Raw genomic sequence first — 24,292 nt, 5'->3', positions numbered from 1 at the left:
TTGTAAATGCAATTCAGTTTAGACATTTTGTCTCAAATTTGTAAAATACTTCTTTTTGAAATCAGTGTCAGCATACAGTTATTTTAATTACTTAGCGGACAAATCACAGTAATGGAAATTTTTTCATACCTACACATGACATACCATTTAAAATTGATACTGTGACATCATCCAGCTCATCCATTATTGGCCCCGGTTTGGATGTCCATTTAATTTCTCCTCAATCTGGCAGGGGAAAAAAATCATCATATTAAGGTCAAAATTAGGACAAGCTGGCCTTCCGACTCAAGTTTTTTTACAATGCCCATCTGCCATGGATCCCAAAGTTCCCATGCAATTAAAAGTTGACACCTTATCTGAATGATAACCCTAGACAGCTCAACGGATTTCTAGTCATACAGACAACAATCAAAATTGGAGTGAAACTTGTAACCACAATGCCTGCAACACGGTGGTAATCAATAATCATCAAATACCAGTGTTCTTCGTGACAAAATGACAACATCTGATAGGATTGTGCCACCTTGAACTGCAATCAACTTAAATTTTGATAAAAACAAGCAAATTGTACCTAAACTACATCTTCAATCAATCCAATTTGAGCACCCTCTACCCCATAAACTGAAGATACTGCAATACAAACTTGGTAGTACAGTATTTCGTCATGCCACATATAACTAGGAATGCTAATTGCTTGTTCACATGACTAGAATTGCAGTACATCAATCCAATACAAAATACACACTTGTGACACTTGTCATCAAGCTCATAAATCCATCGAGTCGAGATGAGCACGTGCACGGAGTCGGACTCCGTGAGTTCACATAAACAGGGCATTGCGTTTGCATAAATTATGCACGGCTATCGAGCAAGAAGCCGAGTCCAATTTGGTGCACACAACCACACTATAATGCCTCTCAATGTCCTAACCCATGCCACGCAACACAAACGTGAGGGACCGATTTGAGTTTCTCACGGGACCAGCAGTGAAGTCACAACCGTCGCCCCAAATGAAATGTCGCAGCAGGAGCCTGAGGATTTTCTGAGTCAACATGCTGATCAACAGGTAACGTAATGTTGGCTTCCTTGACGACATTAGACAACTCCCTGTTTATATTTTATCCATATTTTAGTACAAAGCCTCCTTGTTTTGTGATCTGCTCCTGTTTGACTTGTTCGGTTTTTGTTTTGACATTATGCTGTTAGTGTTTATTTCAAATTAACAAGAAGTACCGGTACAGATATAATATAACACTTGCGTCAAACAAAGAATAACTAACTGTACATATCACGTCTACAGGAAGGAGCTGGTACATTAAGTGAGAATATTCATGAATATTAAGAGAAGATATATTCAAGGTTGTCCTGAGGTCAACTGTACCAACCATTGCCAGAGCTTATGGAGCAATTTGATGTTATTGTACAGTAAAAATGGAATATTGGAGCTGTCGCAAAAAAAAAAAAAAAAAAAAAAGCCAACTTTAAGGCTTAATATCTCCAAAATGATACTGTACATATGCTTGATAATGACTGAGGATATAGTCAGGGTATTCCTCAGGTCAACTGTACCAACCACTGACAGAAATTATGGAGCAAAGCAATGTTACTGTACAGTAAAAAATTGAGTACTGGGCCCTTTTTGCCTGTTTGAAAAGCTAAAAAAAATGGAAAACAACAACTTTGAGGCTTAATATCTCCAAAATGGTACATTAAATATGCCTTATAATGATTGAAGATATATTCAAGGTTGTCCTGAGGTCAACTGTACCAACCATTGACAGAGCTTATGGAGCAATTTGATGTTATTGTACAGTAAAAATGGAATATTGGAGCTGTCGCAAAACAAAACAAAAAGCCAACTTTAAGGCTTATTATCTCCAAAATGATACAGTAATACAGTAAAAAACAAGCATTTAGAAATCAAATGTTTCTAAATGTCAAGTCAGTAATGTCAAGTCAGTGCTTGATGTGTCATCAGCAGGCGTCAGCGTCAGTAATGGGGCATCGGCGGGTTTCGGGCGGAATCGCCAGGCGTTGGGAAACGTTGGCGGGTGTCGGGGGCTCGTGGCCAGGTGGCGGACGTCACGGCAGGCAGTGGCCAAGTGGGCTCAGTCCCGCAAACGCTGCTTACAGCTTTAATTTTGTATTGCTTTGATAACATTGTTTAAGTTGAGTTTAAATTTACACTATTTTTTTTTTCTTAGCTGCTAATTGTTCAAAAATGCTGATGTTAAAAGGGTGTTTGCACAGTAAATGTTATGGCACTTTAATTCATATGGCAGTACATTTAAAATAACTGGCCGTCAAGTTCCAGGAACTGACAAACTGCACTGTTTTTGTGCCTCACCCTTTCTAACTGGGACATTTGCAAGGGAACGCAGACTGGTTATGCTGCTCCCTGATAAAAGAAAAATGTTTCTGCTGTTACCTCAGAAATTGCCTGTTATTATTGTGGCTCAGGATTTTGTAGGTAGATTTTTTTTTATTTTTCCATAAGGAACAGGATAACAGTAATGCCCTGGCATTGGCAATAAGCTTTAATTTTGTATTTGCATTTTTTTAACTTTAGATTTACATTAAAAATGTTTCTGTGTAAAGTGCTGATGTTAACTGTTTGCACGATAAATGTTATGGTGCTTTCGTTTATATGGCAGAACATTTAAATTAAAGTGTATGAAAGACTTCTTTTAAATTCATTATTGGCTTTTGCGTATACAACGTGATTAATCGTGATTGATCAGGTAAATCATGCGATTAATTGCGATTAAAATTTTTAATCGTTGCCCAGCCCCAGTAAAAACATTTTTCTGGTGCCAGCATTTCGTGAGGCAGAAGTTGATTCATACGTCAGTGCCTTGGAGCGAATAGCTTCGCCACTCAATTGGCCAAGAGACATGTGGCCTGTCCTTCTCCAATGCAAGCGGGTGGGAAAAGCACAGGAGTTGGTGTCTGCTCTTTTCTTAGAAGACAGCCTGCAATATGATGTTGTAAAGGAAGCAATTTTTCCTGCTTATGAGCTTGTTCCTGAGCCCTACCGGCAAAAATTTAGGAACAATATGGCGGAACTACCAGCTTGCTCTGAAACAGAGGGAGATGGCGAAACGAACTCCTCGTGACTAACGACGCGAAAAAGGGCTCGGACATAGAAATTATTAGCAAGGAGATACGGGATTTAAAAACGGAATCAAAAGAAGTCCTTCGCACGTTTGGAGAAACACTGAGGAACGACGTGGAAAAAGACTTGGACGACTTCAAAGACGAAATAAATCAACAACTTGCGAAAGTCATCACCGAACAGGAGCTCCAGACCGGCAAGATCAACGAGGCTTAGTCGCGGATTGAAAAGCTAGAACGTTGGGCACAGGAAGCTAATGACGCTCTGGTCATATCACAGAACAAAAAGCTCTTCAGGACAAGTTAACTGACCTGGAGTCCAGGCCGAGGAGAAACAACCTACGTATCTATGGAGTCACTGAAGGAGAGGAGGGAGAATCTGTGGCCAAGTTTGTGGAAGACCTGCTGAAAAGCGAACTGCACCTGCCAGCACATTTTAATTTCCAAATTCAGAGAGCACACCGCTCATTTGCACAGAAGCCAGCGGACGGTGCCCAACCGAGACCCATCATTGTTAACTTTCTGGAATTTACTACCAAAGAGAGGGTCCTGAGAGAGCTATGGACAAAGAAAATAGAACTGGGGAATAAAGTACCGTCATTCCATCACGATTACGCGACAGAGATGGTCCAAAAGAGAAAGGAGTACAACACTGCTAAAAGAATCCTGAAGGAGAAGGGCATCTGGTTCCAGACGCCATTCACCAAGATGAGGACCCACTGGGATATGGGAACTCGAACCTACAACAGCGCAGAGGAGGTAAAGGAGGAATTGGCGAGACGCGGCCTGGTGGAGAAGACGGCGGTGGCGACGGGTGTGGAGGGGCCTGCGGCACTCGGTGCCCCGCACTGCGACGGAGTGGCAGTGCAAGGAGGGATCCTGGAGGGGCTACGCATCAGCAGCGACACGAGCCAGAGAAAAGCTACAAGAGTTTCAAAGATTCTTTGATTAAATTCAGAGAATAAAGGGAAGAAAGCTGGTAGGGATGTTCTAGTATGACCGGTGTTTTTAGTTGACAAATAATTAAAATTGAATTCCCATGTTAATAGAAAAGAGACTGTGGGAAGTCCGGGTCGCTCCTTTTTTTCTAACGTTGGACTCATTTAGAACGACTAAAATACTCATTGCAGGTTCAAGTGTCATTTCTAAGTTAGGTTAGATTTTTGACTGCCTTCACGCGGGCCGGACAGAGACACGCCGTAGTTTGGCCATGCCTGATCTACAGGAAACACATCTCTCTCAACAAGAGCACGACACACTGAAAAGATTTGGATATAGAAATGTTTTTTTTAGCTTGTTCAGGAAAGGCCCAAAGAGAGGTGTCACAATATTAATCTCTAATTCTATCAGTTTTGAAGTTGTTAAAAAAATAAATGACAAAGAAGGGAGATATGTAATAGTCAAAGGGAAATTGGATGATAACTCAGTTACTTTGGTCCAGGGTTGGACAAGTGCTTTTTGAAATCACTGTTTGAGATCATAGCTGTGGAAAGTGAAGGAATCCTAATATGTGCAGGGGATTTCAACATGATTTAAAAGCTAAACTCGACACAACTAATGGCAACAGAAGTCAGACCCGCCTGTCGAAACTTGTCAACGTCTCTCTAGCCGAACTAGGGATGTTTGATGTTTGGAGGGACCTCCACCCGTTACAGAGGACTATTTTTTTTATTAACATTACAGACAGATACAGAATAGAGGAATGTAAAATAGGAACGACTGACTTGTACTGACACAGTATTAATTACCTTATTATTTGTTCTAAATAAGAGGAAGAAAAACACACTTTGGAGATTAAATATGGGTATGCTAAATAATCCAAAAACACTGGAGGAGGTTAAGAAAGAGATTAAATGCTCTATGGAGGAGAACATAGATAGTCCAGTAGACACTACCATACTGTGGGACACAATTAAAGCTGTGATGAGAGGGAGGTTAATAGCGAGGGCAGCCTATCAAAAAAAGACTAGATGTGGCGAGGGGGAGGGTCTGGTGGAGGTGGAGACAATTCTGATGGTGGGTATAAAGGTGGGTATAAAGGAAAATTGGGGTGGTGGTGGGGGGGGGGGGGGTTGCCTGACAACGCCACCTGGGGAGTTGCACCCCAGGAAATAAACTATAATAAAATTCCACGGGCTACACAGGTTCGTTACGCTTTGAAATTTAAGAGGACGAGACGGACTTCCAATGAAACAGCTTTATTTGACAACAATTTAAAATAGACCAAGTTTAGCTGCCTGAGTGTCAAAGAAATAAGAACCATACCAAAAAGACTGTTCAACATAAGAAAATAAGGGGAACAGGGCCAAAGAAACCAAAGAAAACTCAAAAAAGGGAATAAACAAAGCTAAGGGAATCACTACAAGCCAAAATTCACGCTATGCCAACTCCTTATTTATTCTTTGCGCACACACACACACACACACACACACACACACACACACACACACACACACACACACACACACACACACACACACACACACACACACACACAGGACCAAAACCCAAAACAAAAAGGTAACGATCACTGGGGAACAAGATATTAATGAACTAAAAAAGGAAATCAAACTATAACAAAATCGCTACTCAATAGAAAACCCAAAGTTTCACCAAAATTTCACAACAAAACAAAGAAAAGAAAACCAACCAAAGAAAGTGGTTACGCTAACAAAAGAAACAGACAAACTGAATTGTCTAAACCAAATAAACCAAAATCAAAGGAAAAGTGTCCGCGTTGTGTTGTTGTGTTGCTGTTGGAGGGCTACAACAACACAATGTCTTCGATGCTACGCTTTGTGCCGTCGCCACGGACCCCAAACTCTCGTTCTTGTTGGATGCGGGTTCTGCGCAGACTGGTGGGAGAGTTTGTGTACAGGTTTTGCAAAGGAACGGTGTCTTCAGTTATACACACGCTCATTAAAGTGCCGACCGTGGAGGAAGCTTGTGCCGTTTCCAGCAGAATAACAGCGAAATTATCGAAATGAAAACAAATCAGAAAAACATCTCTTTGCTGTGCTTTTATTTACAAGTTGAAATTCTTCTAACTTACAAAAAATGTGAACGAAAAGGTAGAAATATAAATACGAACAAATACGTATTTGTTCAGGGCTGCGCAAAGCCGGAGCCCTGCATTTGCTGCGCTACCCTTTTAAAAAAGGTCTCTGTTGTGTGTAATTTTAATATGTCCATCTCTTTTAGAAGAGAAAGCATCGCCCCGGTCTCATCCTCTCTCCAAATGTCAACATTCTTATTCGCGTTTGCTGGTTGTTTCACGCCGTCTGTTTTGTTAGACGACGTAGTTGTGCGGTGGCGCGTGCGCACTTGCGTTGTCCAGTTAATCGTCCGACTAAGGTGTATACATGGCCGAGAAATTAGAATTCCAATCGCATTATCTGGGTGTCTCAATCGGAGTTCTCCGATTCCAATCGGAGTTCTCAAACTCCGATCATAATCGGACTAAGGCAATAATTCAAATTTCTCTAGTACCATGTAAACGCACTGAGGGACGCAAAAATTGCACTCCGGCGCAGGTGTGATTGATGACGCGAAGGTGGGGGCAAACCCACCTGCCACATAAAGAAGAAGGTTACAAGAAGCTGGTAAACCAATGAACAACTCTGGAACAGCAACACAAAAGCAATAAGGACGATACAGTGTCACAACAAATAATCGGTGTCAGAAGGGAAATAGACGATGTCTTGAGGCTAGATGCTGAGAAAAAGCTGAAATTCATTAAACAGACCCACTATGAATCAGGCTGTAAATCAACCAAATATTAAGCAAGAGGAATAAAGGCCCAGCAAGCTTCTCATGCAATATGTAAAATTAGAGACCCATTAACGAAACAGCTACTACTTGAACCTGAAGAAATAGAGAGGGTTTTTAAAGATTACTATGAAAATCTATATACCCAACTCACGGCTAAAGAAGATTGTGAGATGAAAGAATTCCTTGACTCATTGGACCTACCAGCCATTGGAGATGAGCAAAATAGAAAACTCATTTCCAGTATAACCAAAAAAGAAATAGATGCTGCCATTAGCAGGCTTAAAATCAACCAAAGCGCCAGGTAGTGATGGGTTTCCTAGTGAGTGGTATAAAACATTTGGAGAAGAATTAACCCCGATACTCCTAAATTCTTTTAATCTGACTCTGACAGAGGGCAAACGGCCTCCCTCATGGAAAGAGGCTATCATTCCAGTTATTCCAAAAGAAGGGAAAAATAAGGAACTTTGTGAATCGTATAGGCCCATTTCAATCTTAAATGTTGACTAGAAGATCTTTACTTCAATCATCTCAAAAAGACTTGAAAGTTTTATGCCGGACTTGATAGATGAGGATCAGTCAGGTTTTATAACAGGTAGGCAGACTCAAGATAACATTAGACGGGACCGTCTAGGGCTGGACGATAATTCGATAACGATATATATCGATCGATAGACGTGTGCTGCGATAGGAAAAAAAGGGGTGGATAAAAAGTTTGATAGAAAAAGTTTCACTTCCTTTTTCATCATAGCCAATCATGTAGCTTAATATTACGGTCATTTCTTCCTCCAACCAATCGCAAACGCAGACCCAGCGGCTCCACGTTGTCGGAGGAATCCGCTGCCAGCGCCAGCACCAAGCAAGTAAAGCAGACCAAACTGGACTTCTTGCAGTAAATACGACAAAGCGTCCAAGCGCCATAAGGACATCACCCATGTAGTAACATGCTTCATAGCGAGGGATATGCTGCCAATAACCACCGTTGAAAAGCTTGGCTTCAAACAGCTTCTCGCCACTCTTGACCCGCGATATGAAGTTCCAGACTGCAAGTATTTTTCAAACACAGCTCTTCCTCGTCTGTACAACGAGTGCAGGGAATCAGTGCAAAACGAGCTGTTAACCGCCACAACTTCAGACCTCTGGTCGAGTCGCACGTTCGAGCCCTATCTCAGCCTATTTTTTTTTAAATAAATAAATAAATAAATAATAATAATAATAATAATAATAATAATAATAATAATAATAATAATAATAATAATAATAAAAACAAACAAACAATTCAGTTGTGTTTAAAAAAGGTGGTTGAATAAAAGTTTGAATTTGAATTCAGTGCTCGTGTGTTCTTTATTAAAAGTCTGTCATGAAGTAATAGTATAAAACATCCAGCGCTGCAATTAAAATATGTTTTAAATTTTTTTGATAATTATCGATATCGATCAATATGACTTTTTTTTATATCGATATGCTTTTTTTCTATATCGTCCAGCCCTAGGACTGTCCTATACATAATAGATCAGCTCCAAAAGTTGTTACTGGTGAGCCTTGACTGTGTGAATTGGAGATTTCTGTATCAAGTTCTTGGGAAACTAGGGTTCCAAGAAAAGTTAATACAGTGTATTCAAGGTCTCTACCAAGAACCTACGGCAAGGGGGAGGGTCTGGCGGAGGTGGAGACAATTCTGATGGTGGGTGTAAAGGAAAATGGGAGGAGGGGGGGTTGCCTGACAACGCCACCTGGGGAGTTGCACCCTAGGAAATAAACTATAATAAAATTCCTCGGGCTACACAGGTTCGTTACGCTTTGAAATTTAAGGGGACGAGATGGACTTCCAATCAGTCAGCTTTTTTAACAGGTAGGCAGACTCAAGAAGACATTAGACGGGTCCTATACATAATAGATCAGATCCAAAAGCAGGGCCTGCGAGCTGTTACTGGTGAGCCTTGGCTGTGTGAATTGGAGATTTCTGTATCAAGTTCTTGGGAAACTGGGGTTCCAAGAAAAGTTAATACAGTGTATTCAAGGTCTCTACCAAGAACCTATGGCAAGGATAAAGATTAATGGTACTCGTCAAGGATGTTGCCTATGCGCTACATTGTTTGCTATGTTCATTGAGCTGCTGGCACAAATGATCAGACAAAGTAACAATCTAAAAGGAATACATATAGGAGAGCAGGGACATCTAACAGGGCTTTTTGCTGATGATATTATTTTGGTTCTCCAAGACCCGGACAGAACATTACCTCATTTGATGTTGATAATAGAAACCTATGGTAAATACACAGGCAACAAGTTACATGTGTACATGCTGCCCTCAATATCAGGCACGATGGAAATAGATAGAGGCCGGCAGAGAAACGACTCTCACACTGGCATTAGTAGGAGACATAAGAACTAAAATCAGCTCAACAAAGCCAAAATGAAATTATTAAGCACACACCGACTATCTGGAGTAAGATGGTAAAAGAAAACCATATGGAGGGAAACTACTAATGTGGCCTTCTCTTGATCCCAGATTTGAACCAGGAACCACAGACATTGAGTACAGACGATGGTGGGATAGGAGTATAACTGCAGTATGCACACTCGTTCACAAGGGTTTTAAAAAGTTTTGGAGAGTTGAAAAAGGAATTTGGACGAGGAAACAAAGATTTCTTTCGATACATGCAATTAAGAGATTACTATGATAAAAGAATCAAACCAACATCATCTGGAGAGGGCAATATAGTGATAGATATTCTGATCGCAGCCTGTAAAAAGATGAAGAGAAAAATAATTTCTAAAATCTATCAGGGCCTTCAGAAACAGAACAGCAACAAACGCAGGATACATCAAAGCCAAATGGCAGAAAGAACTAAGCATGAAAATATCAGAGGAAGGTTGGCGTTCCATGTGGGATGCACAGCATTCATCCACAAGTTCAAAGAAGTGGTGAACAATTGTTTGGAAAAATTTGATCCGTTTCTTCATATAAAAAGTAAGGGTGTCAAAGTTAACGTGTTAACTCAACGTCGCTTTATCGCCGACAATTTTTTTCATCGCGCGATTAACACACACGGTGCTTTTTGAACCTTTGGCCGCTCCGTAGATTGTGGAAACGGGAAATGAATTGGCTCACAGCACACAGTCACACGCTTGCAGCCGGCTTGTAAGCACAACAAAGAAAAAGAAAAAGACACTGACCGTAGATGAGCACTAGGAAGGACTAACATGGATAAGGCGTCAATTGTAAATGGAAAGTTCCACTTCAAAACCCTGCCAGATGGCAGTCTTGACAGGACAAAAGTGATATGCATTTACTGTAAAGCTGTATTTAGTTTCCACCGGAGTACGATCAGTCTTACGTTTCACTTGTCTGCGAAGCATACAGCTGACGCGGAGAGCCCTCCGCCCCCTTCTGAGGTAAAGCAAAACACGTTGGATGGTGTGGCACGGAGACCACTGGCCGCGTCCACCACACGCCAACTTTCAACAGCGGGGGCTAAATGGGTGTGGCTACGGCTTGCAGGCCAATTAATGTGGTGGAGGACGAGGGTCTGCGCGATATCATATATATTATACTGACTATGGATGAATATGACACTGACTGGATGATTATGGCACTGACTGTGGATTATTATGGATGCTAAACAGCTGTTATAGGCTATACTGCCTAACTGCACTATATCATTTGAGTCCTGTACTGTATTGCACTGCCCCCTGTTTAATTCACACTTTATTTATTGTTTTGATTTAATTTAATTGATTTTGTGCATCACAGTTTGATGCAATGCATAAGTGTCATCCTTTTGTCTTAATGGCTGCTGAAAAAAGGGGATGAATAGTTCAAGTTGGAGTTGAAAAGTAAAATATATATATTTTGGTAGAACTAGTAATCATTACTATGTCATGTTACAGTTATGCCCATCTGTTATCTTTGTTGGGCTTGAGTTTATGATTATTTTTCTTACCCTGTGCATCTTTTGTTTTGTTAGTAGTACTTGCCATTGCTCCAACACGAATAAACATGCTGCATCCCACTAGATGGCGCATTTGCCTTATTTACAAGCACCACGGTCATCGGAGCTGATTGCTGACACTCTCAGCAGCGTGCATCTACTAAGGTCTACTAAGATTCCACAATCTATTACACCTCGTGAGCAAAACAGGCTACAGGTAAAATTAAACATCTTCAGTTGAGCAACTCAGGCAAGTTAAACTGATTTAAAAACAAACAAACACTATAATACTAGGAAAAGAATCCTCTATATGTCAATAAATACAACAGATTGAGAAAAAAAAATGCTTACTTTAAATAAGAAAATCCAACAAACCAACAAGTGCAACACTAAAAAGCAAACCAACAATCAAAATAATGCTTAATTGCCTTAGTTTCGTCCCACACTTATCAGCTTAGCTACTAAGAATAACACACATTATTCACCTGGACAGAAGGAGGTTCTGAGGAACGTGTTGGTCCTGGAGCTTCCTGGTCAGGATGTTCGGGAGATCCCTCTGGCTCAATGTCTGGAGCGCCAACATATTTTAGAATTGCTCCTGCAGAGACAAAGCTCATTAGACCATCAAGCAAAACAGATCAGAAGCGCATTTTCCGATTTTATTATTACAGTGATGTTGCAGTAATATAGGAAAATTAAAAATTCATTTGTTTTTAAATTAAACATTATGGTTGCAGTGTCCCTTTAAAGCTTTTACCCAATTACAAAACTGTCATTTTTAAGAGTTTTTGGCATTACTTTACACACTGTACTAGTTAAAGTAATAAAACTAAGATAAATGACCCACTGCCACAACAGTCTAAAATAGTCAACACCATGCCAAATAAAGTATTTCCATAAAATACTTCTTTGAATTCTAAAACAGTAGCACATTTCTAATTAAGGGCCTACAAAATACAAACTAAGCTTAGTAAATTCATCCTAAGTTAAGGCTAAAATAACATTAAGAGTCAAATATGTGAGAGACAACTTCCACTGAACAATAACAGGGGACTGATTACAACAACTACTACAACATGCCCTCCCTCCCTCCCTCCCTGTTAGAATGTGAATGAACGGGTGTGGAGTCAATCAGTCATTCCCATGGCAGGATAGGCCAACTTGGCAGGACATGGTCAACTTTCATAAAACAAACAAAAACGCTGATTCATGACGAACAAATATTAGCCAGCCAGCTAACATTTATCCGACGCTAGCTAGCTAGCTGGCTAGCAGGACAAATAAACAAACTTGGGGGGGGGACAACAGCGTTTCACCTCCACCTCTCCAGCCCACATCACAAACAAATAACTTACCTTTCCCCTTTGCAAGTTTTTCTTGATCAGTTTTCTTTTCCTTCCGTTTTTCCGCACCGCTGGGATAACTCCTTTTTGATGCCATTATGGTGTCTGTTTGTTTTTAATCCTCTCGCTAACGGGAACGAATGGTAGCTGTCAATCATTCACGTCATACCTGCGCGTCGCCGGCCCGCTACGTCACAACCTGCGTGACAGTGCGGCAAGCCCCCAGTGTCCAAGATGGCGTCCCATTGCTTTCAATGAAGTTGCTCACCCAGCGCATGGCTCCCAAAAACTTTTTGACTTCCGCATTGATGGGATAATAGAGCATGCGCAGTTGTGTCAGTGTGGAGACCGTCACTGACAGACGTGCACGCTCACGAACCGTACAAAATTCAACATGGAAATCAATGTATTTTTTACGGAACAACTGACGATTGTTGTTTGGAAATTTTAGAAATAATAATCATGATGATGATGATTATTATTATTATTATTATTATTATTATTATTATGATTATGATTATTATTATTATTATTATTATTATTATTATTATGATTATTATTATTATATTAATAAAATAGTATTATTATAATAATATACTATTATTTGTGTATTAAACAAGTGAGCAATGTGCCACTGAATAATAAATGATAATTCTTCGAAGCAACTCTCTTTGGAAAGCAGACAAAGTAATGAAATGATTGGTCTATTTATTCCATCAGAACTAAAAAAAAATAAAAAACAAAAACTGAATGATCTTGAAAGTTCCTCCCTGAAAGTTCCTCCCTTTCTCTTGCACCTGTCGATGTGTGTACCTAACACAAATTTGCAAATATTTTGTCGTCCTCATGGAATTAAACAGCACACCATGTTAATTTATCAGCGAGTGCTCTCTCTTTTCATGCAATTCATCACGCTTAACATGTAATGCTGAATCATGAAAGCTATGGAGCAAAAAATAATAATTACATAAACCACGAGTGAAATAAAATGTGTCATTCATTCAATAAAGATTTCATTCATTCATCTCCTATACCCACTTATTCCTATTCAGGGTCACGGGGGTCTGCTGGAGCCTATCCCAGCTGTCTTAGGGCGAAGGCAGGGTGACACCCTGGACAAGTCGCCAGTTCATCGCAGGGCCACATAGAGACAAACAACCATTCACACTCACACCTACGGACAATTTAGAACGTTCAATTGACCTCACGTGCATGTTTTTGGAGTGTGGGAGGAAGCCGGAGAACCCGGACAGAACCCGCGCAGACACAGGGAGAACATGCAAACTCCACACAGAAAGGTCCCAGGTCCAGGCCCCGGAATTGAACCCACGACCTTCTTGCTGTGAGGCGGCAGCGCTAACCACTGCACCACCGACTATTTAATTACTTAGTTGAAAATGCCATTTTATTTCATTCAACAAAGCATATCATTATTTCATCATGCATTTAATTGTTTTGTGGTCCTGTGTTTAAGTGCTTCATAATTGTATTCTGTTGTCAAATTTGCCCATCAAAGTCAGATTAGTAATCCTGTACATCACTTTAAGGAAAACCAATTCTAGGTAATGGATTGCAGATCTTGTAGTGACCTGTTACAATGGAAAGAAATGTATACATAATAAGTACGTTTGTGTGCCCGATATTTTAGCTAACACTAAACTTTCTGCACAACTGTCTGCATTGTGCTTTTTCTTCGGCCACAGAGAACAGAAACGTCTGTAGTTCTTTGTTCACCCATGGTACAGTTTCAGAAGCTTTTCAGTTCTTAATACGTGTTAATGTAAAAATCCACACGCGAGGCATTTAAAAATGGCGGTTTTGGTCTTTCGTGAAAGACTGCCTTTGGCCAATCAGTGTCCTGAACGTTGCTACGTCACCCTTATGGTCTCAGCTCTGCTCGCTTCGAACCCCAACGAGGCAGGTACCAAAATCCTAACCCCTGGCAACGTGACAATTGTTTTTTTCAATTGAAGTTTTCGTTATTTTGTTCGTTTTCGTTAACTTTTATAACCGTGGTCAGGACCTCCAGTGAGAAGATCCACTGGAGGACATTTAGAGCAAACAGTCAGACAACAGCAGCTTCACCACATCAGCTGAAAAATGGAGTTTGGATGCTTTCAGCTTCAAGTCGTGGACAGAAAATGATGCTCACACTGTCACACTGATGTTTTCTTCTCCAACCTTCTCTCAGCTCCAGAGGTTGGTGGTCTGCAGGAGCTTCTACAGCAGCAGAAGATCAGTCTGGAGAGGAGATGTGAACGTGTGACTGAAGGTGAAGAAGCAGGAAATCAAACTCTCCTCAACAGCATCGAAAACTCTGTGTTACGTCCCGTCTAGGGGGACCGAGACGCAACATGTGGGACACCTTCCCCCACTCCCAAGCCTCATTAATTTTTCACTGCAGTTGGCAGTTTCAACAAAAAACATTTTATTAATCAGTAAATGAAATAAACAAAACAACTTAACCGGTGGGCAGCAAAGGCTTCAGGGTGGGCCCAGGCCAAAATAATAAACCAAACTCCAACTAGCTCGCCTTAAGAACTAACTAAAGAAAGAAAGAGAACCCAAATACAGAAAGGCTAACCTCCCTACATACTTAATAAACAGGAGAAAAGAGGGGACAAAGAAAATGGCATCCCACCCCTACGGCAGCGTGCTCTAACGCCATTTCAGAAGTGACTAACTGCAGAGTTGGGAGCGGAGGAGGGATGACCGTCAGGCTGGCTCGACTGCTCCTCCTTGTCAGCCGTGGCGCGTCCAATCAGCAGCCGACATCCAGGACCGCACCTGCAAGGCGTCATCCACTGTCACACACACACAGACACAAAGATAGAGGCATCTAGACCCACCTGTGGGTCATATCACCCCCTCCCTTAAGAACTAAACCCTATTAACATACCTACAAACAAAACTAAACAAGAAAAACAGCTCAGTTCCCCCGAAATAAGAATTCCGCAGCTAGTCCACATCATAATGCATCTGCCAACACATTATCAACCCCCCTTCCTGTGGCAAATCTGGAGATTGAAGTCTTGCAGGGGTAAAGACCACCGCATCTACGAGGGCATTATGGTCTGTAAAAACCTGACCCTAAATTAACATCAAGATGGGCACTGTCAGAAGGAGAGCCAAAGCTTCTTTCTTAACTTCCCAATAATGACTATGTGTGCGTGCTGCTTAGTTGTGGCATGTCCCTCTACTTCTATGTCATGGTGCAAAACTGACGTACGGCGGGGGTGGTCAGAAAACAATAGTGGGTGGCTCTCAATTAATTGAACAATATCATGACGGGCTGATGCAGGCAAATGGGACAAAAACGAGCTTAAGTTATTCATAATTTCAGAGTTTCCCAGGCGCGCCGAAGGAACACCGATTTCTTTTTTTTTTTTTTTCAATGAGCCCTCCCTCCGCCAATGGGCACGGAGGGGGCGGAGGCTCAGGCAACACATTTTTCCGAGCGACATAATGCCCGGTTCACACCACTCAATGTGGTGGTTCACAGTAGACGCGAACAGGCGCGCGGCTCGCGGCATGCATTTGTTGTTTCGGCGTCTGCTCTATTTCGTGCGCGAGCCGCGAGCGATCCTCGTCAATAGTACAGGAAGTCGCTCAATAAAAACGAGAAAATCCGGTGAATTTTCAAAATAAACTAATTTCAAAATAAAAACCGAATGATAAATTCGATCATATATCATATTTGTATGTTATATTTGTCAGTATATTGTATCAGAGTGCGAGAGAGATTAAACACACACACACACACACACACACACAGAGGAAGACTTGATCAAAATACGTCTGTTTGATCCTAGAGATGCCGGTCAATGATCATTATGAAAGAGGTCTTGTCTTGAGATGGACACCTGAGTGCGATTTTCTATTTATTTACACACACACACACACACACACACACACACACACACACACAAAAGTAAGCTACGGAGCAGGCTGGCTACGGGGCGAGGGGGGGCGATGATGAAAATGTTTTTTTTTATTTAATTAAAAAAAAAAAAAAAAAAGAAGCTCAAGTGGGAGTGAAAAAAAGACTGCAGCTGAGCAGAAGCGCTTGTCGACCGTCGCGGAGCTGTTCGCGTCTGGTGTGAACCAGTTGGAGCCTCGCTCGCGAAATTCGTCGGCGCTCCGCTTCGTGGCGCTTCCGCTTCCATTGAAATGAATGGCACGAGCCGCGCGCCTGTTCGCATCTGGTCTGAACCACTACATTCAGTGCGTTTACATGGCACGAGAGAAAATCGAATTATTGCCTTAGTCCGATTATGATCGGAGAACTCACGTGCGTGTAAACACCTTACTCCGATTATGACTGGAGTTTGAGAACTCCGATTGGAATCGCAGAACTCCGATTGAGACACCCAGATAATGCGATTGGAATTCGAATTTCTCTGCCATGTATACACCTTAATCGGACTATTAACTGGACAATGCGAGTGCGCATGCGCCACACCTCGCTCTCGGAACTCATGACCGCACAACTACGTCGTCTAACAAAACAGACGGCGCGAAACAACCTGGCAAACGCGAATAAGAATGTTGACATTTGGAGAGAGGATGAGACCGGGGCGATGCTTTCTCTTCTAAAAGAGATGGACATATTAAAATAACGCGCAACGGAGACCTTTTTAAAAAGGGTAGCGCAGCAAATGCAGGGCTCCGGCTTTGCGCAGCCCTGAACAAATACGTATTCCTTCGTATTTATATTTCTACCTTTTCGTTCACATTTTTTGTAAGTTAGAAGAATTTTAAATTTGTAAATAAAAGCACAGCAAAGACATGTTTTCCTGATTTGTTTTTATTTTGGTAATTTCGCTGTTATTCTGCTGGAAACGGCGTGCAGCGGCACCAGCTTCCTCCACGGTCGGCACTTTAATGAGCGTGTGTATAACTGAAGACACCGTTCCTTTGCAAAACCTGTACACAAACTCTCCCACCAGTCTGCGCAGAACCCGAATCCAACAAGAACGAGAGTTTGGGGTCCGTAGCGACGGCACAAAGCATAGCATCGAAGTGTTGTTGTAGCCCTCCAACAGCAAACAACGTTCTTGTCTGCCTTTTAAAATAACCAGGAGCACAAGAAATAGGGTACACCTTATCTGCAAAACAAGTAACACGTACATTATGAACTATCGTTCCATATCACAATAGATTTAATATGTCAACTGAAAGCAGCTGACTATATATATATATATATATATATATATATATATATGTATATATATATATATATATATGTACATATATATATATATATGTACATATATATATATATATATATATATATATATATATATATATATATATATATATTAATTAACCTCTGTCATTGAACTCCAAAACATACATGGTCAAAATCCATATTATTATTATGTTGTTGTTTTTTTTAAATGCTCATACAAAACAAAAACAAAAAATAAGTGTGACATCCACTTGTAGTGCATTATTTTCGCCAGCAAGCTTCTCTTGTTACAATTGACTACATTGACCATATACTCACCTGAATCAGATCCCCTGCAAGTGCCCCGAGCTGATCTGTGGAGTGACGCGCAACCAGCACGTGATCTCTACGATGAGCTTCCACCCACGGAAGTGCCATAGGAGGACACGCCTTAAATAGTATGGCTTGTCCACCAGAAGGCTGTATTATGGTGTACATAATATAAAACTTCGGCCCAGTTCTGCTTGTATTGCAATGGTTGCTGTTCCTGAAGTTTCATTTTTCCCTTTTTCCCTTTTTAATTTTTACATCCATTTTGGGATGAAATAGTATTGTGAATCGCTAGCTCGCATTGCATGCTGGGAAACAGCGTCAATCAAGGAAGTTTTGGCTTCGCTGACACGGTCCTGAAGGGAAGTGGGTTTTAGTGCACTGGAACGGGATGAATGTGTTCAATCAAGCAGTACAAACCTGATTAATTGTCTTAATACTTGACTTGGAATGGCCATATTGTTTAGGATTAGAATTAGATGACAACTTCTTCACAATATTTGCAACTATTCAATTTGACCAGCAGGTGTCAGTAGAGGACGACATTTCATGTTGACTATTTCCTAATGGAAGTGCTCTCTTTACGTTGGATTTTTCTCATAATTATTTGAAGTGTAGGCCTGTAGTTGATGAGGAATCACGGTGTGCTAACGCTACTCAAACAGCTTAGATGAAAAAAAGGGAGTGTGATTTGGGTTTGTGGTACATTATGACAATCTTGGACTTGCAAGACTGAGGCGACGGTTCAATTCCCATCAATGTGTATTATATATGTGTTATTTAGCTCATCTATTCTACATTTTAAATAAATCACATTTGACATCTGACCCACTGAACACTTATTATTGAACATATTTTTAAACTATGGGCTATTTAGTCTTGTTTTAGGATATAACATAATTCATTGCACAAGCTGTCAGGCTAAGTATAAGAGCTATAGTCTACTACAATCAGTTGTGCCAAAAAAGAGAGACATTGTCTTTATTTTTCATTTTTATTTTATTGTGTCAGCATTGAACCATACAAGCATGTAGTGTTGTCCAACAAGAATGCATGGCGAATCAAATCCCAAACAACCTATGAAACAATGAACACGTTTCCATTGCACTTCATTTTATTGAGCATTAGATGACCTCCTCGAGCACTGTGTCATTGAAGCCTCGAGGAATGAACCATTTTTTGAAACGAGTGTCGAAGCTTCAACAAAGCCTCGATCGGCCATCACTACCTACGGCTGTGTGCTCTAACAGCATTTCAGAAGTGACTAACTGCAGAGTTGGGAGCGGAGAAGGGACGACCGTCAGGCTGGCTCGACTGCTCCTCCTTCTCAGCCGTGGCGCGTCCAATCAGCAGCCGACATCCAGACACACACACAGACACAAAGATAGAGGCACCTAGACCCACCCGTGGGTCATAACACTCCGTGTGGATCTTTTCACTCTGGCATTGAAAGGGGGTGCTAGCGCTAGCCGTTTGCTAAGCTATGCACAGACAGCACCACCGCTTGCCGAACCACATAGTCACACTGTTTATATAACTCGTCATCAATATCTCTAAAGTAGAAGTCAAGAACTTTTTTCAAAAACGATAACTAACTCAAACTTTTTTTGTGTTTATAAAAACAAACTAAAACAAACTTAAATTGAAGTCATATTTCACTTCGTTTACGTCTGTCAAATGAATATTTGCCCAGGAAAATGTATGCGTTTTACGCAGCAGCACCTAAATGCACCTCGTGTTCTGTGACGTCACCCCTCTTTCACAGCAGTTTGTTGACGAGCGACTCGCGGCGGGAAAGTCCGATATGCCACTTTTTCCCAATACGACGAAGAGAGTGACAAAAGCCAATGTCTTGTGGTGGAAAGACACAAAATATGTGGCTTGCTTCTAAAAAGGGAAAAACCCAGACAAACCTCCATTTAAGAAGCTCGCACAAAGCAGTAGGGAACATTTTTATTGAGACTGGGAAGTAGACACGACAGTTTGACTCAGTTGACTCAAATATCCTGTGGCGATGAGAGTGGTTATGGCTATCTGATAAAGCAAGATTTAATATTGGGAATTTAACAAAATGAAAAGGAACCGACAACGCCACCCTGGGAATTTCACCCAGGGAGTTCTACTAAACACAAAAGTAATAATTAGGCACACAGGTAAGTTCTACGAGGAAGGAGTAGGAGACGTGGTTCAGAATGTTTAAAATATCAAACCAACTTTTATTCAACATTTAAAAATAAAAGGAACAAACAGACCAACACTTAAAACGGAGCTACTGAGCTCCTTATTCTTGGTGTAGAAACTGAGGCTTACCGATGAGGGGGCCAAACGGGGTAGGAACCAAAGAAAACAAGGAACACCCCACTCACACGTGACACACCTGCAAAGAAAGTGAAGTGCAAAAAAAAAGAAAAAAACAACCACAATCCCGGGTCACAGCACTCGAAGGGGCCCACCACCCGGGACACCGCCACCACCAGCAGCTCTCAGCGACTACAAAAGAAAAGATAAACAGTTGGTTACTAAAAGTTCCCTAAAATCTGTCAAATGTACTGAAATAGCAAGAAAAACAAACAAACAATGCAATTACACACACACACACACACACACACACACACACACACACACACACACACACACACACACACACACACACACACACACACACACACACACACCAACCAAGTTCCCACCAACCACGCACACGCATACACGCACGCACACCACTGTAGCTGGACCGGCGACTTGATAGTGTAACGTCTGCTGTCTGAGGGTCAACAGTGGTGACGTAAGCAAACGAAGAAAAACACAACGAGAACGGAAAAACAACAAGTAAAACCAAGGCGGGACGGAAGCAACATGCACCGTCCACCGTCTGTACGGGGCGGCTAGCACAATCAAGTGCGGGCGAAGCGGCAGTGTTCCTGCACTTATCTTATAGGACCGAGTTTTGGGCCAACGGTCTTGATCACCAAGCGTCCTCCAGGTGAGGAGAACAACGAGGAGGCTCTGCGCAGCTTTGTGCTAGCAGGCGGCTGTAGTGTGCCGGTGTTCAGGAAGCACTGTAAAAAGAACGGACAGGTGAGGTACTACGTACCTATGCTAAGAAGCCATAATAATTTAAATGCTAAAATGTCCGCACCTGATCCTCTTAAAACTCGGGCACACAAATCGGATGTTCAGTGTCCCATTGACCACAATGGACCACTAAACAAAGCATTTAAGAAAAATGCGAAATGAAGCCACTGAGAGCTAAAACAACATGCAAACAATGCCACAGTGCAGCTTTTCTCAAACGGGTCAATTTTGAAATCATTTTAATCAACTCTGTCTTCATTGATCAGAAGGTTTTTGCAGATTTGGAATTAAAACATTTTAACTGCAGGAATCATAAAATCGTCTCATCAGTGACGTTTATAGAGCCATTAAAAAATGTAATATGTGCTGAACAGACAAACGGAGGTGTAAGAGGCCTGTGTGACCAGCAGGGGGCAGCAGAGGACCGACAGCCGCAAGTTCCTCCTCAGAGAGGCCTGAGAAGGTTCTGCACCTTCAGCTCCTCCAGGAGGTCCTCAGCAAAGTGTCAGAGTTTGTTGGTTTTTTACCTCGGTCGGCAGAGTCACAGTATGAAACTTGTAGCCAGGGGGCGCTGCAGCTCACTCAACACCTACAAGGTTTGAAAAGGAAATTGAGTGGAATTCATCTGGAATGAAAAGAAAAGCACAACTACAGCAGAAAAACTGAACACAAAGACGCACAAAGTTTGAACTACACACTGATTTTCTTCTTCTGTTGATTCAAATGAATTTGACAGAAATAATATCTGAAAAAATAGAAACCAAATGTTAAATTTCGACATTTAAAAAATGGACAGATTCATTTACACCCAGTAAGATAAGAAGATATTTAGCTCTCAGCCAATTCGAGCTGCTGCTCCTGTGTGTGTGTGTGTGTGTGTGTGTGTGTGTGCGTGTGCGTGTGCGTGTGCGTGTGTGTGTGTGTGTGTGTGTGTGTGTGTGTGGATGTGGTGGTGTGTGTACCTGAATGTGGGAGTGGGTGTGTTTAAGTACGTCACTGGAAGTAGGCTGCCAATTAGTGCGGCCTCCGAGGCCGCAACCGCCCCACGCCAGCGACGAGCCCAGGGCGGGGGGGCCCGGACACGGCACACCCGCCGCAATGCCGGCCAGGAAGAGGCCCGAAGCAGCAGGCCCCCGGACCGGAGGGCACCCGCCCCACGAGGAGCCAGGGCAAGATGACAGGGAGGCAGATACCCCAAGGAGAAGGGACACCACCCGGGGCGAACAGACAGCAGAGCCCGTCCTCCGGACGGGGCCCCCCAGGGCAAGCGAGACCGGACTCATCCCCATGACAGGACCCAGCCCCTTCACCCACCGGGAGGATCGGTACCCAAGGCAGGCCCGGGCACCCAGATGCCCCCCCCCCTACGGACCCAGTATGGCGCATCGCTGCAAGTGGCGAGGTCCCCATAGGCCCAGCCGGTCTCGCACCCCAGGGGCACCGGACTGCACAGGGCCCATCCAGAGTGGGAAAGATGCCGGATCCCGCCCCCGCTAGCAGGCCGACCCCACTGTGTGTAGGGGTGTCAGTGTGTGTATATGTGCACTTGCTGGTGTGTTGAACTATGGTGCGTTTAAAATGGAAGGGTGGTAAGGCCCTGGGGCAACCACACTGCTGCTGAGCAGGGCGGCGGCCGCAGTGCACGAACCACCCCCCCAGGCCCTAAGTGTCTATAATGCTATTAAGATTGGAGAGGGTCTTAAGGCCAGAAGGCCGGGCAGCGACCACCCAAGACACAAATCCCCCGAAACAGAAAAAAAGAAATTAATTAATTAAAAATTTAGGGAAAAAAAAACCAAAACAAAACAAAACAAAAAAAAAACACCTATTATGTGACCAGGGGGGACTCCCGGTCAGGGCGCCCCCTCAGCGACATCGGGGCCGGGGACACCACAGGGATCCAGGAGCCAAAGGGGGACCGCACCACCCGGGCACAAAGGAGCGGTAGCCGGCGAACGCGCAGCCCCACCCCAGACATGCGACCCCACCGCGTACGATCCAGCGCCAGTCCCCAGACACAGGGACGGACCAGCCCTCCCACCAACAAGGGGGCCCCCAGACCAGAGCCAGGGACCCCCCCCCCCCCCCCCGGAGCACCACCCCCGGAACACCACCCACCCAACCCCCGACCCCCCACCAACCCGCAAAGCAGCCGAACCTCCCACGCCCCCCCCGCCCCCCCCCCAGACCGCACCCGGCCCACGGCAGCACGACCACGGCTGCCCACATCAACCAGCAGCCTCAGCTATTGATTGATTACTAGTTAGTTATAGGATGAAGCAGACATTCCTACCAAGGAGGTGTGGTCTAACAGTAAGTTGCTATATTGTGCAATGTGCAGGTGTTGTTTTGTTTTCCAGTTTGTGAGGATTGTTTTCTTAGCGATAGATAAGGAGGTCATCAGCATGCGAGATTCTGCCTTATCTGATGTGATATCACTGAGGTCCCCTATGAGACAAAAAGAAGGAGTGGCTGTGATGTTGTAACCAACCTGTGCTGATAGATCATTGCATACTACGTGCCAGAATTTATTTACTGGTGGGCAATGCCATACAGCGTGTAGGTAATTATCTGGGACATTAACTGTGCAGTGTGAGCAGGTCTGAGAGGCGGTCATGCCCATCTGAAACATCCGCTGTCCTGTGTAGTGGATCCGGTGGAGTACTTTAAAATGTATTAATTGTAGAATAGGTTGTTTTATCAGTGAAAAGGTGTTCAGGCAGATTGTTCTCCAGAAATTAGAGTGAGGCTGGAGAGACAGGTCTATTTCCCACTTAACAATTGGGATAGAAATTGTGCGATCTGTATTTGTAAGCAACTCACTCCAATAGAACTGCACTCGTCCTTCTCTCACATTACATTGGATCACAATGACCAAACAACACAACAAAGACAATGATGCCACTGTGCTGCCACATCCAGACTCTGTGTAGGTCTGTAGGCCTCTTGGACCTTCATGTGAACCACTGCGTGTTGACTGGAGGTGAAACATGACTGACTGCTGTCCTCCTCCCTGGACAATGCAATCTCACTTTCAATCTCACAGCCACTAAAAAACCTGATTGTGATTGAGAGGTCCTCAGCAGCCAATCACTGTTGGGAGTCCAGCCTTCAAACACTCCTCCTGAATCCACAGTCACATCTGTGAGCATCTGGAACTTTGGCCCTGATCCTCCACACCACACAACTTGGGATGACAGTGCCACCTACCTGTATACTTTCAGCAGCCAGTCCCATGTTCTGACCCGTTTCCACTGTGGCCTGTTGGCTCATCTGGTCCAAAGTCTGGATCATCAGTGTCCAGGTTCATGGAATGAGTCAGTGTGCCGCCGTCCTGTGATGTCATGATAGAGAATCACTCTATTTATACTAATGTGCAGAACCACTGGAGTGTGGAAGCAGACAGTTACCATAATCCAAATGAAAAAGCAACAGCAGAAATGCTTTTTCATTTTAAGAACGTGGCTGCATTATTTGACTCATAAAAAAAATCGTTAATAAATAATCCAAACTGCATTTTCATTTTCTTATTCATGACTGCTCATTCTTGTACTTAA

This window comes from Nelusetta ayraudi, unplaced genomic scaffold, assembly GCF_046127955.1.
Source record: "Nelusetta ayraudi isolate G7.1 ecotype Tasmania unplaced genomic scaffold, CSIRO-AGI_Nayr_v1 ptg000024l, whole genome shotgun sequence".
Classification (NCBI taxonomy): domain Eukaryota; kingdom Metazoa; phylum Chordata; class Actinopteri; order Tetraodontiformes; family Monacanthidae; genus Nelusetta; species Nelusetta ayraudi.
The sequence above is the reverse complement of the archived record's forward strand: the minus strand, read 5'-3'. Positions refer to the sequence as shown.